At 35.8% G+C, this 13,917-nt stretch overlaps 1 protein-coding gene across 1 annotated transcript in view; it reads left to right on the top strand.

The window, feature by feature from the left end:
* Positions 1–13,917, top strand: part of TBC1D5 (TBC1 domain family member 5) — a 445,542-nt gene that overhangs the window by 27,339 nt on the left and 404,286 nt on the right. The window contains exon 2 of the mRNA XM_081105933.1: positions 9,118–9,209. The gene's annotated coding sequence lies outside the window, so the exon portion shown is untranslated. The remainder of the gene's footprint in view (positions 1–9,117; positions 9,210–13,917) is intronic.

Raw genomic sequence — 13,917 nt, 5'->3', positions numbered from 1 at the left:
ATGGATTGGGGGTTAATTAAACTTGGGCTGTCAAAATTTAAAATTATAAGGCCTCATATTCTCATAGCTAGACCATGTATCTGGCTAAAATAATGTCTTGACCCCCCCTTCAAATTTAACCATAAATTTCCAGCTTACATCCATCTTTATTTTAAGCCAGCAAGTTAAAATGTTTTGTGTCTTTTATCTGCTCAGGCATTAACTTTGAATCAATGTAGCTATGGAGTAGTTTGGAGAAGAATTTCACTTATTTAAGGACTTGCCCCCGAGCTTTTAAAAATGGCTTGAACTTTTGATTCTTCATGGTTACGTATGTATGTCAATTTTTGCCTTGCTCAGCTGTTATTTATTTTTAGCTGATGGAAGTATAAATTGCTCAGCCCAGTTTTTCCCCTCTATTTAAGTTCCTTTTCCATATCCTTAGAGGTAGCAACATATGAATCTTATGAAGATTAAATGAGCAAGTAAAACTTTTTAAATCTTGGTAAATCATTTGAATTTGGCAACACTGCTTTAGGTAGGTTAAATGATCATTTCATGTAGTTTATTTTGCTATGTATGCCTAGTGATTGTCCTTTCAATATCATATGATAGGCAGGGGGTATGATGCTAAGAAGCAGCAGTTGATTAGATTTTGGATATCTTTCTATATTGTTACATACAGTTTACATATTTTTTTGGTATATTTTTTGATGTTTTTCACCATGCTCTTTCATTTTCCAAGCTTTTAGCCATAATTATATTTGTTCTGTTGTAAAACCTGCATCCCATAAAGTTACTGTGATGCCATAATTTGTTTTGACAAGTAGGATTGGTGAATATACCTTTGCTTTCGCTAGATATCTGAACATGGTCTTTTAAATGGTCTGCATTTAGAAATAAAAGAATTTGTTCTGCTTTTAGAGTAGCTATTTTCAACCAGTGTGCCACAGGGATTTTTAAAACATGCAATACCTAACTATTTAGTCAGGGACTCTGGCCTCTTTTCCCTTAGATTGTCAAATGAAAAAATGACAACAGCCAATACAACAGTCTTGTGTGAATGAATAAAAATACCTTTTTTTTTTTTTGTCAGATTGGCAAAAAACATCTTAACTTTTTGGCGTGCCACAGAATTTTAGTAATTAGTTTATGTGTGCCATGAGATGAAAAAGGTTGAAAATCACTGGCTTAGATGAGTTGATAAGTAAAGTATAGCTTACCTCACATTGAAAGGACAGTTAATGGAATTTGGAATCTGGTTCATTTCAATATAACTCAAAATATATTCAGCCTCTGCTAGTTCAAAATTGTAATTTTTTTGTTGGGAGTGGAGATCATTAGCTCTTGAAGCTTGGTCTCTACTAACTTTCTTTACTAAGTCCACTTGGCTGTATGTTATTTATTTACAGTCATCCAGTTCAAGTTCTAAAATGACAGAAAATGCTGATCTGGGATTGTGTTGCAATAGTTGTGGTGGATGTTTTCTTGCTTGTTAGACTGTCTATCTGCGCCTTGTATTAATTAGGAAAGTTTTCAGCTATTATCTATTCAAATATTACCTAAACAGTCTTTTAAACATTCTTTTCTAATGTTGATCTATTTATATTTTAGATCATTGCTACTCAAAGTGTGGTCTTCAGATTAGTGCTGATCTACAAACTGACTTTATTGGTCTGTAATGAGTTAAGGACAGAAATTCAAAGCAAGCATTTAGAAACTTTTTGTAGCAACTTGATATTATTACCATGACATCTAAGGACATGGTTTATAAAAAAAGAAATTCTCTTTTATTACATTTTACAGACTTTTTTTCTGCAGTGGATTGACAATTTAAAAAAGGGCTCTTCATTTCAGATAGTTTCAGCAGTGTTTTGTTAGACCTCCTCATTCTATTTTTTTTGTATCTCTTAACTGCTTTTACGTTTTCGTTCTTTGTCTCTCTTAACTGCATTTTGGATAAGTTTTAAGAGTCTTTCCACTTACTAATTCTTCATATTGACTATACAGTGAATCTAACATTTTACCAGTGTTTTTTATTTCTTGAAGTTTTGTTTAAAGTATAGCTTACCTCACATTGAAAGGACAGTTAATGGAATTTGGAATCTGGTTCATTTCAATATAACTCATACATATTAATCTATACATATATGTATATTTTAAGCATTTCTATTGCTCAAAACATCCTTATTGTACAATCTTTCCAATAATTGAGGAATCTGCAGTCTAATTTGTCTCATGTTTGTATCGGCTGTCATTCATTGTGTCTGATATCCTGACTTCATTTTTTTTTTTTTTCATTTGAGATGAGTTTTTTGAAAGTTGTTGGATATTTTGAGGTCTGGTTTGAAATTATTTTCTTTCACCAAGAGTTTGCCTATGCTTTCCACAGATACCTGTGGCACTAACAGTTTAAGAGCACTTTTAATGACATCTTCATAGGAGACTTATTGGATTATATAGATAGCATGAATTTAGTATAAGAACCTTTGTGGTGGTTTCCCTTTGTGATTAAGTGTCAAGAGAATTGATGAAACATTCCTGAAAGCACAAAATCATAGGGATGGATCACACAGATTAGAGGTTGCCAGGGGTTAGGAATGGTGGGGGTGAGGGGTAAGTATGATTATAAACAGGTAATAGGAGAAAGATCTGTTTGGCACTTTTTCGCTGTTAACATGATGTAGGTGCGTTTCCTTTTAGTAGACTTTTTAGAGTTTATTTCCGGAGCCTTGTGTAGCCATCAAAAGGTAAGCCCAGTTTTGCCAGTGCTAGGCACTTACTCTCAGGACAAAATTTGGTTTCTGGGTTTGCTTATTCTACTTTGTTTTGTTCATAGCTTATGAGGAGACTGTACTTTCCTGCTATCTAAGCATTCATTAAAGCAGATTTTTCTCACTAAAACTTAAAAATTGCATCTAATAGTATTAAGGTATCTAGACTCTCATACTGCTGGAAATCAGTGTTTCCATCTGTCTATACTTCAATTTTAGCAAATATGTTGCTATTTTGTGCCTCAGTTCTCTTATATTTGTTATTATAATAAAATATTTTTCTTTATCTCTTTGGTCTATCAGATGCCTAGTGTAAACCCATCACAGTATGCACTCACTTATGTAGTTATGTCTATTAGTCTTATTTCCTGCTGTTCTTTCACTAGCCCTATTATGATTTATTACACTTGTATTATAGCCACTATTCTTTCACTCATATTTCATCCTGGTTAAGTGCTGCCTCTTTTGTGGACTCCAACAGTTCCTTCTAGCACCACTGACATTTTGGGCTGAGTAATTCATTTTTGTTGGGGTGCTGTCCTGTGCATTGTAGGATGTTATCCCTGTCCTCTATCCACTAGATGCAAATAGTATCTTCTATTTGCTACACCAGACATTGCCACACATCCTTTTTTTGGGGGGTGGAGAGAAATATCTTCAATGGGTGAGAACTACTGTTTTAGAACTGTGTGAATCTGGTCTCTATTGAAGATCCTTGTTTGATTATCTCTGCCTGTGGTTTTATCTTCTGGATTTTCAGTGGTCCATACTGTCTGGATTGTACATTTTCCACTTACTACATTTGCTTGTGCATTTCTTTCTTCCTTCTCTGCCCTGTGTGTGTGTTTTGTTTGTGTGTCACACGTGCACATGTCTGATTTTCCCAAGTTCTAGATGTATTTTACTTTTTTGTTTGCTTGCTATTTTTGGTCAACCCTATACACTTGTTAGTAGTTTCAAATATATCAGTTGCTTGCTCTTTTCCTTATTTTTCCACTTTTATGTGGTAGTAATGGGGGTTTGGAAAATGGAATCATTCTAGAAAATGTGAAGAACTTTGAGGCATTCTAAATTCTAACATTCTACTAATGATAATCATGAGGCTTGCAGATAATAGAGTTAATACCAATGTAATGGTAGTATGTATACCCAATAATAGTGGAAAATTTAAGATAGCATAAGGTAGTCATAAAGATAAGAAGGATGTAATTTCTGTTAGCTGTATTTGTTATATAAGTAAACAGAAAAATGTGCAGAGGAGTAGAATTAAAAAATGGACTGAAAAATACAGAAAATGGAAGGATTTGTAGAAGCATGAAGTAGGAATGATTAGTTCTACAGAGTGAGATGAGCAAAGTAATCAATATGTTGAGGTAAATTGTTAGGAATGATGGATTGTAGCATCTGGTTAGGAGTGATTTGTGTAAAGCTGACAGATGTGATATGTGAATATTAGTAAGTTGAAAAGAAGTTCAGAATAGAGAGGTTAGATTCTTCTTACCAACTAAAAAGAAACATGTATTTTTTCGTGCCAGTTGGGAAAGATAAAACTCAGTTATAGATTTTCTTCCTTTAAAAAATTATCAGCAAATTCTAAGTAATAATATAAATTGCAGCTTGAATTTAACTACTTTTTATAAGGTGCTCCTCATCTAGGCCAAATTTTCATGAAAAATAATCATAAGCTTAATATGTGTTTATTATAGAAAAAGTAGAAAGTAATGAAAAGTATAGGGAATGTGAAAGGTAGTTATAGATCCCAAAGCCTAAAACCACTGTTTTAATTTAGGTCATTTCTATTATCTTGATTTTTAGGTGGTCTTAGTCTTTCTCTCTCTCTATAGAAATGATGTATGTGTAAATATATACTGTATGTATATACACTGAGTGGCCAGATTATTATGACGACCTGACGTTTGTAGGCAAATTAGACATAATTTCACGCTGAAGTTGCTAGAGGGCCAGACCATTATAAACAGGGAAGCAGGTTGTTTACCATGACAGTAGAAGTGATTTCTTTCTGAAGATATGGGTAAACAACGCGATTTAACAGCCTTTGAATGTGGGATGATTGTTGGCGCTCAGAGCCATGGAGCGAGTATCAGCAAAACAGCCAAAGGCCTGTTCGAACACCTTTGCTGTCTGCAGTTACCAAGATAAATCGTCTCCAATTCGCACAGGAACACAAGGATTGGACAGTCGAGCATTGGAAAAGAAGTCATGTGGTCCGATGAATCACGTTTCCACTTGCATCATGCAGATGGCAGAGGGAGAATTTGGCGGAAACAGCATGAAAGCATGCACCCCACATGCATGAGTACAACCCTTCAAGCTGGTGGGGGCAGTGTTATGGTTTGAGGCATGTTTTCCTGGCCTGATTTGGGCCCTTTAATTCGTGTGGAACAACATCTGAATAGCACAACATACCTAAGTATCGTTGCTGATCAAGTTCATCCTATCATGTTGATGGCGTATCCCAATGGAGATAGCTTCTTCCAACAAGACAATGCGCTATGCCATGGTGCTCGTATTGTGCAGGAGTGGTTTCAAGAACATGAGGGAGACTTTACCTTGCTTAGGTGGCCCCCACAATCACCAGATCTCAACCCAGTTGAGCATTTGTGGGACGAAGTTAAAAGAGCCATCAGGCAGTTGGCTCTATAACCATCAAATCTCACAGAACTGGACAGTGCTATTCATCAGGCATGGTGTCAGATTCCTCGCATCACCTTTCAACATTTCGTGGAGTCAATGCCAAGAAGAATCACCGCAATATTGAAGGCAAAAGGTGTCCCAACAAAGTACTGATGGGGTGGTCATAATAATCTGGCCACTCAGTGTATATATGTGTGTTTGCATGGATGCACATATATATTAAATGGGTTATTTTTATATGAAATATTATATGGTCTGTCCTTTTTCATTTAATATTATGAGCATTTCTCCATATGTATGTGTTGTATATATGTATATTTATATAAACTGGGTTATTTTATATGAAATGTTTCATAGCCTGTTCTTTTTCATTTAATGTTAAGAATATTTCTTATTATCAGTAAAATTCTTAAAAATGACATTAAATGACACATAGTATTCTATTCTGAGTTTACCCCCAAATTTATTTAAGCATATTGTTAAACATTTAGGTTTTTCTTTCATATATGTGTTACATAAAATATAAACACATATACATATACATATAATTGACAGTGAACACTCTAATGAAAAATTTTGAGTACATTTTCTCTGAAGAGTTGTAGCCCCTGTTGCAGTCTGGCTCTTATATTTTACCCTGCAAAATTTATTCTACTTGTCTTTCTTAGTAAAAAGAACCCTAATTCTATGTCTGGGCATTATTACTAATGTTAGAGACCTCAATTCCTACCCTTCCAAGTGGTTAAGTGTGGCCAAAACACCATGTTGTGGTTTTACTCTGTAAGCTGAAATATAAGAGTTAGAAGTGAGCAGGGCGGGCCTTTCTTTCCCCTTTCTTTTTCTGCTGCCTGCAATGTGGCTGTGTTAGCTGGAGTTCTCATGGTCTTCTTGGAATATGAGCCGACTTTGATAGAACAGTATGTGGTACAGCAAAAGATTGGAAGAAACTTTGGCTCCTGATATTGGAGCTGCCACACCAGCCTTTGATTGTTTACCTCTGGACAGTTACATGGGAGAAAATCTCTCCCTTTGTTTCTTATTCTCTTATGTTATTACTAAAGGCCCAGTGCACAAGATTTGTGCACTGGGGGGTGGGGGGGACCTCAGCCCAGCCTGCGCCCTCTCACAGTCCAGGACCCCTTGCTCCTTACCGTCCGCCTGCTCGCTCCTTACCCTTTGGCTCGCTGCTCCTTAGCACTGCTGTGGAGGTGGGAGAGGCTCCCGCTACCGCCACTGCGCTCACCAGCCATGAGCCTGGGTTCTGGCTGAGTGGCGCTCCCCCTTTGGGAGCGCACTGACCACCAGGGCGCAGCTCCTGCATTGAGTGTCTGCCCCCTGGTGGTCAGTGTGTATCATAGCAACTGGTTGTTCTGGTTGTTCCGCTGTAACGGTCGTTTAGGCTTTTATTATATAGACTAGAGGGCCTGTGCACTAATTCATGCACCAGTGGGGCCCCTTGGTCTGGCCTGCAGGATTGGGCCAAACCTGGCTCTCTGACATCCCCCAAGGGGGTCCTGGATTGCTAGAGGGTGCAGACCATGCCAAGAGACCCCTCCGGTGCATGATCGGGGCCAGGGAAATTCGTGGGAGGTTGGCCAGCTGGGGTGGGACTGCAGGAGGGCTCCAGGGTGTGTCCGGCCCGTCTTGCTCAGTTCCAATCAGCCGTACCCCAGCAGTAAGCTAACCTACCAGTGGGAGTGTCTGCCCTCTGGTGGTCAGTACATGTCATAGCGACTGGTCGACTGTCTGCCCCTGATGGTCAGTGCACATCATAGCAAGGGGTTTAGCAGCCTTAGCATATAATTAGCATATTACACTTTGGTTGAACGTCGACTGGTCGATCAGGCATTTAGCATATTAAGTTTTTATTATGTAGGATAATATTGTTATTTAAATTTTCTTTTTGGCTGGGGAAGGATATGACATAATTGTGTCTGATTAAGGATACCATTGTTTAATGCTCTGTGTAGTAAGGTGGTAGGTCAAATATAAAGAAACATGCATTGTGTCATGATAAATTGTAGATTCAGGTTGAAACCAAAACCTACTTAGAGACTAGACAGAGATGACTTGGTATTGAAAAGAAAATACTTGGAATAATAAATAATTTCTGGAACTCTTTGATAATTATAATGCTGAAACTTGTCTCAAGTGCTTTTACTAATTATCACAAATATTCTTTCAGGAAACACTTGATAGCTTTTAAGTAACTCCCTCCCCCCAAATCTCACAAACCATTGAGGATTATATTTTATGTTTTATCAGAATAATCTCTTCATGCCCTATGAATTTTTATTATTTATTATCTTCCTTGTCACTTTGACAGGGTTAACTCATAGATACAACTTTTAATGTTCTCATACTAACTTTATTGGAGTAATTTTGATAAATGAAATAAAAAACTTTTATAACTGTAGACTTATGTTTTAGTATTGATTCTAAGAAAGCTATTCATAACTTCAGTTAAATAATTGAAGTTATTTTGATGAGCAGTTTTAGGTTTATAGAATAATTGAGCAGACAGTACATAGAGTTTCCATATGCCCATTTTTCCAAGGATACACATTTTCATATATTCCACTGTATATAATGTTATACATACTTAAAATACCTTTATATCCCTGAACCAAATCTGTGTTATTTTATAATAGGAAATTCATACAATATAACAATCATTTTTTTCTAATCCAGGTTTTCCACCCACAGCACTATTAACGTTTTAGTCCAGATAATTCCTTATTTTGGGGCTGTCCTGTACGTTGAGGATGTTTAGCATCATCCTTGATCTCTATCTACTAGGTACTGATAATATTCCCCAGTTATGACAACCAAAAGTGTCTCCAGACATTGCCAACTTCCCTGGAGGTGGAGGGTGAGAACCATTGCTGTAATCAATTTATGATGCTCTAGGATTTGCTGCATTTTTTAGGTTGGGCTCAAAATAAGGGTGTGTAGTTGAGCAAACCTTCACAGGGAATTGGTGTAGGCAAAGTTAGAATCTTCCCTGCCACTGGGGGTCTTACTGAGTCCCAGTTTCCTTGACTACAAAAAAGGTAAAATATTACTCAACTTAAAAGGTTGGTTTGACAATTCATTGAGATAAATTACATAAAATACTTTGATTAATTTTAGTTTCCTTCTCTTCAGGTGTGCTATATTGTTTGGATTTATTCTTTTAAATGTGTCAAAAACTCATTACAAAATTCTTATTTCTGTGAGGAAACTAATCATACATAGTTTGGGATCTAAAGTTTATGTATTTCCAGAGTACTATACTATAGATGGTTAAAAACTTTAAATGTTCAATGAAGACTGATTTATGAGGTCAATTGTGTTTTGACTCTTTGTGGTGTTTTAATTATATTGTTTCTACATTCAAATTGTAATAGTTAAATGATCGCAAGGACTTTGAGCTTCTCAAATTGAGGATAGCATTAGATGTCAGCCAGTCACTTTTTCTTTTGAAGTTTTTGTCTTCATGTCTGAAATCACGCCAATTTTAACAGCTTGTGTGTCAGTTCTAAAAGAGGAAGCTGGCCTCTGTCAGCTTGTACTTGGTTCATTAAAGACTTCTACAGACCTGACATAGTTTTCACCTAATAATGTCCACATCTCATTGCTGCTTTGTAGAATTATAAAACATTGTTCCCTAGTGAATGAAATGCCGTCTGTAATAATTAAGGTTATTCTTACTGTTCTACCTCTGCAGAAAATTTCCAAAGACTTGGTGAAGGAAGACTTTGTGGATGAAGAAGACTTTTCTGATAGGAAAACAATCAAAAGCTGTAGCACTATTATACTGTAAGTATTGCTTTCAAAAAAAAAGTATAAGTTAAGAATATTCTAAGTATTCAGTTGTTTGGGGGAAATATGTTAGGCAAAGATATTATATGTAAAATATAGAAGAGAATATATTACAATTATGTTAATAATTTGTAAGAAGCAATCCTATGCAGTCTTTTAAAAATTGAAAATATGTTCTTATGTATTGAGATGAGGATTTTACCAATAGCATTGAAAAATACTTCTAATTCTAACAAGGGTTGATCTAGTTTGTGTACATTTGCTTATTTAAAACTATCAGAATACAGAAAATCATTGTAGTTTTGTAGGTCTGTGATTTGTTTTGGTGACTTATTGTTTAGGTTATTTTGCAGAATTATTTATTTGCTGATTTATTTATGTATTTCATTATTTATTTATTTGATTATTTAGTAAATTATTTATCTGATGAATTATTAATACATCTTCATGACATGCTTTAAATTATTTATAACTTAATTTTGAGTTTATTGCTTTTAGACGCTGCATTGTTACTGACTAGTTTTGATTTTTTTCTTTGTGGTTCTTTAAAATTAAAGTACTAGCTCCAAGGCAAAAGTATATTCATTGCAATGCCCATGAATTAAAAAAAATAATATGGTAGAGATAAACTTTTAGTTATGCTTTGTTTAGCTTCAAATTTACCTGTTTAGGGTTATCAATGATATAATGTTCATATGTGTGTGTGCATGCATACTCATTCTAGAGTCACAAATTAATAATATAGCCTATCGTCTCTCAACCAATTGAACATCTAAACCACAGTCCACATTACTCTTTGTGTTTCTAGAGGACAGGCTGTATTTCTTACTTGCTTTAGAATAAATAATGGAGTCCTAGTTATTTTATTTTAGTGGCAAATCTATTTTACAACTGGAATATTTTAGGGAAGTTCAGAGAAATGAAGTCCAACTTAGATTTGGATCCCTGAGATATAAATTTGACTGATGTTGCCTTTTTTTAAAAATCCCCATTAATGTGTATTTGAAAAACAGAATGATGTTTATATAGATATTATATCAGTCATAGTGACATTTATTTCATATCATCTCTCTTATGGAAAGTTTCATGCTACTTGATTTTAATAAACTAAACTGAACAAGGGTCTTTAGAAATGCAAGCTATAGTTTCTTGGACTTTAGGTAACTATTCTTTTATGTAAAGTTTCTATTTTTAACCAAATAAGGTATATCTTCTATCTTCTGACTCTATTTCATAAGATAGTGTAGTCATTCAGGCTCGCTTGTAGAATGGGTTTAATGAATAGGTTAAAATAGTTGTTTGGGTAAAAGAGTGTCATGTGCATAACATGGCCTTTTGTGTTTGCTTACAGTGAATTACTGTGTACTTTACAATTTTTAACATTTTGAAGAGAAGTAGTATTGTGCATTACTTATGATGATCTGTTGAAATATATTGAAAATGGCCTCTGTAGACAGGTTGCATTGTAGAATTGTAAATTATGCATATTTATATCCAAATTTCTTATTTTGAAATATTGAATATATGAATGTTTAATTAGAATATTGCTTTAGTATCTTCATGTACTTGCCATAAAGGAAGTGGTTTCATTTGCATACATGGGTATAAACATATGTGTAATTGTACATATCAATTACTTTTCTGTTCTGAAGATGAACAACCACAAATACTGTTATATATGGAATTTTATTTTAAAAGCTGCTTCAGTATGCCAGTGTGGACTTTTTTAGAAGAAAAAAGCTTCCTTCTCCAGTGTTGAATAGGATCTATATTAGTTGTCATGATCATATACCCAGCCCACACTATTAACAAGTATTTGTGGACTATTGCCTGTGTCATCTCAATGATCTCTCATTGGGAGATACACATATGTGTGCACACACATATGCCCATACATGTGAAATGTCTCCTGATATCAAAATAAAATTTTAGGACTTATTTTTGGAAAGAGACATTAATGGAGGTCATTGTAATAATAGCAAGCATTTATTAAGCACTTATTATGTGCAAGCACAGTAGTCCTATCTTCGGATTGTTACTCTTCACAGTAAGATAAATACAGTTATTATCTTCATTTTACTCATGAGGAAACAGATTTAGCGATGCTTGCACAAGCTGATAGTAAGTGATGGTGCTGGGATCAGGACTCATTTAGTCTGACTCTGAAGAGTCTCTGTTAGACCATGACAGTTTTGTATATGTAGTTGGTATAAGATAGTTGTTCACCAGAGGTGTTTTATTTTTATTTATCTCTGATAGCTTAACTTGCTGTTTTCACTTCGCGTAACACTTAGTCATCTTTTCTAAACAGTAGGCAATACTTGAGCTTCTTGAATTTTATGATCTGATTCTTGTAATCCTGTGTAGTGGACCAGAATTATATCCTGCAGAATTTGTGCCGCAGGGAGATTATATGTTTGCCTGGTTGATGTCTAACACTCAGATCAGCAATTTTACTTTTAAGCCCATTGTCATTTACAGGATTCTGTTAGGTCAAATCTTATTTTCTTATAAAAATAATGGTATTATCAGGGTTAGATATATGTGTATTGTTAAAAAGAATGACTCAATGTCTGATGCCTAAGCTTTTATAGAAACGATCACAAACTATTAAATTAACTCTAAATATAGTGTTTAATACACAGTTAAGTGTTTAAATATGTGCACAAGGACAAGAAAGTAACCAATTATAATTTTAAACACTTAAATGTAATTATTTAAAAGATTTTGGGGAGCCTCAGAGAGTAAGGAAAATCATGAATCTGGTGTGAGGCTAAGGGAAAAGGATCTTGCTATCTGCTGATAAAGGGAAGCCTCCAGCCTGGGTCTGAAACACACGAAGGATATCAGAAAACAGATTAGTTAAGAGTTGGACAGCAACAGAGTTCGGGTGATATTGTATGAATGCCATAGGTAGTAAATGCATCTGAATGAATGTGAATCACTCAAAGTTTTAAGTTAGAGTTTTCAAGTAAATAATTAATGTTATATTAGAAAATCCTTCAAATCCATGATTTAGGTAACATGAAATGCTGTAATATCTAGGATGAACATGTAATTTACCATCCAATCTAGGACAGTTTTGAGAGTGAAAGGGTGTACTGTAATATGACAGGATAATAGGTATAAACTGGGATCTTCTTAGCAAAATTGGCACCTGTGGTCACCCTAGTAATATCTCAAATTTCTATTAGATAATTCCTAATAGTCTTATATATGAGAGGCCCGATGCACGAAATTCATGCAGGGGGGGTGGTCCATCGGCCCGGCCTGCACCCTCTCACAATCTGGGACCCCTCAGGGGATGTCTGACCCCTCACTCCTAACTGCCCGCCTGCTTGCTCCTTACCGCTTGGCTTGCTGCTCCTTAGCACTACCATGGTGGCAGGAGAGGCTCTCGCCACCGCTGCTGCGCGCGTCAGCCATGAGCCCAGCTTCTGGCTGAGCAGTGCTCCTGCTGTGGGAGCACAGTGACCACCAGGGGGCAGCTCCTGCGTTGAGCGTCTGCCCTCTGGTGGTCAGTGTACATCATAGCGACTGGTTGTACTGGTTGTCTGGTTGTTCTGCTGTAATGGTCACTGGGCTTTTATGTATATAGGTTTAAGTGCAGTCTTAATTCACATGCTATATCTATGCAAATGTTTTCTTTAGTGATAAAACTAACTCCAATTTTGACCACTATGTGTTTTTGTTAGCGAATCAAGGCAGTTTGTGGCTATGACCTTTATAAAGTACTAGTGGCCCGGTGCACAAATTCTTGCACATTGAAAGAAAATTAACTAGAAGAAATATTTTAATATCACTATTTGCCCTTTTTCTATAATAGAAGTGTCAGAGATAAAAGAAAATTAGTAAAATGTACATGAAAATAATATATAAATTGATTAACAAATAAACAATAACAACATGATATAACAACTGATATTTTCCATGAAATTTTTACTGTCAGAATCTTCATTTATCATTATTTTTTTAAAAAATATGCTGGGTATTCTGGAAAATTTTTATTGTTTGGATGAACTTTGCCTTTGCTACAACATCAAGTAAATTTTCCATCAGATGGTTTTTCTTTGGAGAAATTTAGGGATAGGCAAAATTGACATGTAACTGTCATTCCACCACAACAAAATTGCATCCTCATTTACCTCATTTTCACTATGAAGGCAGTTCCAACCAGTATTGGTAGTACTTGTTGATGACTGTTTTTCAGACATATTCTGTCAACGATGTTGCTTTCTTTTGATTTCAGAGGTACGTTTTGGCAGTAGTTGGTCTTCAGACATATTCTGTTGACAATTTCGGCTTCAGAATGTCAACAGAAACGTGACGTCATTACCTGGCGCCCACAGCCACTGTTTGCGGGCTGGGCTATGAGCTGCATTTTGCCCCGTGGCAGTGTCAGTTCCAGAGTCGTGGCGGGGCCTGTGTCCCACTTGGGGGAAGCTGAGTGTTGCTTTGTCAGTGCCAAGTCTGCACTGCCATTTCTCTGTAAATGGCAATGTGCTTCATGGCAGCTCCTGAGTTGAGCGTCTGCCCCCTGGTGGTCAGTGCACATTATAGCAACCGGTTGGATGGTGGGAGGGACACTTAGCATGTTAGCCTTTTATATAGATAGAGGATGTTTTATAGCTTTTGGAACCTATTTTCTTTCTTTCTTTTTTTTTTAATACATTTTTTTTATTGATTTTTTTACAGAGAGGAAGAG

This window comes from Myotis nattereri (genome assembly GCF_964212035.1).
Source record: "Myotis nattereri genome assembly, chromosome: 14".
NCBI classification, from domain to species: domain Eukaryota; kingdom Metazoa; phylum Chordata; class Mammalia; order Chiroptera; family Vespertilionidae; genus Myotis; species Myotis nattereri.
This window is presented reverse-complemented; position numbering and strand designations above follow the sequence as displayed.